Below are 2,827 nucleotides of genomic sequence, written 5' to 3'. Positions count from 1 at the left end.
ATAATATATAGGAGCAATTGCAGGTATGCTTAAGAAAGAATGAAAGAAAAGGAAGTAAAAGCAGACAAGATGAGCTTTGAGTGAGTCTGTTGCTGGAGCAGAAAGGCCAAATGCTAAATAATTCAGAAATTGTGTTCAGAGACAAGGACAACCCTTATCCCAGCTATGTTTTCTGTGGACAGAACAAACATTTTTGTCTCATGTTTCACATCTCTGGATTCTCAGGAGCAAAGGCAGCGTTGTTAATTTCATTTATAGTGTCATAGAATTTCAGTCAATTTATTTCTTTGCTGCTTTTTATGCATACGTTTCCCTGTTTCCTAGATAATCATCACAAAGAGCAATAATCAGAGCCAGTACTATAGGAGACAATCCCTCCTCCTTCCTGTGCCTTAAATATTCCAGTAACTGGGATTTTGTCCTGATCACTATATTCACTGTCATTTTTCCAACCTGTGTCACTTTAGAAGGCAGCTCCAGAAGGACAAGCCTTAGCAGAACCAGGATTAACAGGTGTAGACCTAGTCCTTACGGTGAGAGTTCCCCTAATAGCATCTACTTGGAGCAACAAGTAGATCTCAGCCCAGCAAAGGCAGAGCGTGCCTCCCCATCCAGGCTTGCTTGTGTCTCTGGGAAAGGTCACCAAAGCCACCACTCATCCAGCCCTGCCCATGTTTCCTGCAGGATCTCCTCACTACACCATTAGTGGAAGGACCATCAATGGAGGGGATGTTCAGACAGCGGGTGAGGAAGCCTGATGGGACTTGAAGGAGGCCCTGTATGCAGGCGGATGTCTTGACCTGGATAGCCCACCTGTCTCTGGCTGATAGTCATCTTGAAGGGGACTTCTTCCAATTTTGGCCCGTGAGAGCTCCTTGCGGACCTGCAGGGGATCACTGGATTTGGCCTACACGGGACCCCAAGATAAAATCACAACAAAGCCCAGTGCGATGGTTCAGGCTTAGAGAAGTTTGGCTTTTTTCTTTTCTGCATCCTGGTCCATTCCTCTTGTTTTGCCCCTCATTTCTGGCATGCCCACAGGAAACTCACCCAGTACTCTCCTGCTATCAGTCTGCTTCACTTGGCACGTGCCCAGGACGCTGCCTGTTCGTCAGGGTCAGTGAGTAGCTGTGAGAAGCAGCAGCTGAAGGCAAGCTGCTTCCTCCCGAGACAAATTCCCAGAGGCTTGAAAGATGGCTTAGCATAGTCTGAAAGCTACACAAGACGGCCACAGGCTTTAACATGCCTTAGAAAAGCCTGCCTGCAGTGATGTCTCTTGACAAGATATGACTCAAAGTTGTACCAACACCCAAAAGTTCACGGTGACAAGACTCACACAATAAAACACACAGGCAGATGTTAAGCACCTGTCCTTCAGGTGCTCATCAAACACTCTGAGAGAGGTGCTGGTACCTGCAGGGCATTCTCGGCGGGGTTGGAAACAGGGCATTGTTCTCACAGATGCACTCATCCTTTGGTCTTTGTTTTCTCCTTGCTTCTTGGGAAAAACACTTGATGAAGGAAAATATTTTTTTAGTAGCATAACTGGCAGCTGATATGCTGCCAGCTTTGCACTTTTACAGTTAACTCTTCCCAGTAGGGAACGACTAGCTGGAAAGCACAAAAAGTCACCTCCTATGCCCTCACTGACGCCACGTCACAGTTTTACAAGGAGAAAACTTGGCCCTTGTCTATTCTCAGTCCCCACCTGTCTGGCCTGCTGAGATCCCTGTGTTGAATGATGGCAGCCCATAGGACATAAACATGCCCACAGGTGTGAGGTCCTATTCAACACAGCTGGGCCTGGATGTCTGTTTGCTTTACATGTCAGAGCACCCTGCTGTCAGTGAGACAGACAAACCACAAGAGAAAAAACAGAGCTTGTGGTGCCTACCAGTTGCCCAAAGGTGTTTGGTCAGGAGTGTCTGGTTAAGCTCCAAGGAGAAGAGCTTACTTCTGAGCTCTGCCTTGCAGAACAACCTCACAAGTTTTCTCTCACTTCATAGGTTTGGATTTGAAAACTACAAGATGGGAAATCTCATGGAAAGATCTTCTCTACATGTCGCTATGGCCTCCAGCAGCCACCTGCTTGTGATGAGTTCTGTGGCAAGACAGAAGCTCAGCTCCTTCTGTGATTTGGCTCAGTGTTCAAGCAGGTTGAATGAACACAATGAGCTGTTCCTCATACCTGGAATAGTCAAGAAGGCCCAGGTCCAAATAGAGTCTTCATTTGAACTTCCATGAGTGACATTCTCTTAACTGAAACCAATCCGTGCTGCCTGAAACAGTGTCAACCACAACGTGGCATTGATTTGTCTGTCCTTTGACATCCTGAAAAGACATGGTATGTGCTCCAGGGTATCTGGGAAAGGTCTGATGCTTTTTTTAGTGACCATTTCCCTGTCTTCAAATTCTGTATGCTTCATACAGCCAGGACAGATAGTTCTTGAGGAGATGTTGGGGCCCTGAGAGCCTCAGACCAGCCCTTTTCTCAGGGAGATCCCTGATGCCTGGGGCTAGGCTGCCCCTGCCTGACCATCAACCTTCCTGCTCCCTGGCTGGGGACAGTGGGATAGGTCCTGGCTGTCAGGCACTGCCAGGACTCCCCCTTGGAAGCCCTCATTGCACTCTAACAGCAAGGTAATGGCCAGTCTCTTCGCGAACGAAGAACCGGGGAAGGTCTTTCCACCTTCCAGCCTGCGCATTGGATTTTTTAGGTGAGACACAGTGTGCGCGGAACTGAGCCCACCCTTTAATCCTGAGGTTCATCTGCCGGGGCCAAGCACGCTTGGACGGTGGCAGTGAGGTCCTCAGGACGTAGATGGAT

General features: G+C 48.2%; 1 long non-coding RNA gene across 1 annotated transcript in view; it reads left to right on the top strand.

Annotated features, from left to right (window-relative positions):
• Window positions 1-2,245: 2,245 nt before the first annotated feature.
• LOC114071573 overlaps window positions 2,246-2,827 on the top strand; it is a 3,136-nt gene continuing 2,554 nt past the window's right edge. The window contains exon 1 of the long non-coding RNA XR_003574058.1: window positions 2,246-2,344. This is a non-coding gene — a long non-coding RNA (uncharacterized LOC114071573). The remainder of the gene's footprint in view (window positions 2,345-2,827) is intronic.

This window comes from Empidonax traillii, unplaced genomic scaffold, assembly GCF_003031625.1.
Source record: "Empidonax traillii isolate 1590-97213 ecotype Southwest subspecies unplaced genomic scaffold, ASM303162v1 scaffold2111:size93912, whole genome shotgun sequence".
NCBI classification, from domain to species: Eukaryota; Metazoa; Chordata; class Aves; order Passeriformes; family Tyrannidae; genus Empidonax; species Empidonax traillii.
This window is presented reverse-complemented; position numbering and strand designations above follow the sequence as displayed.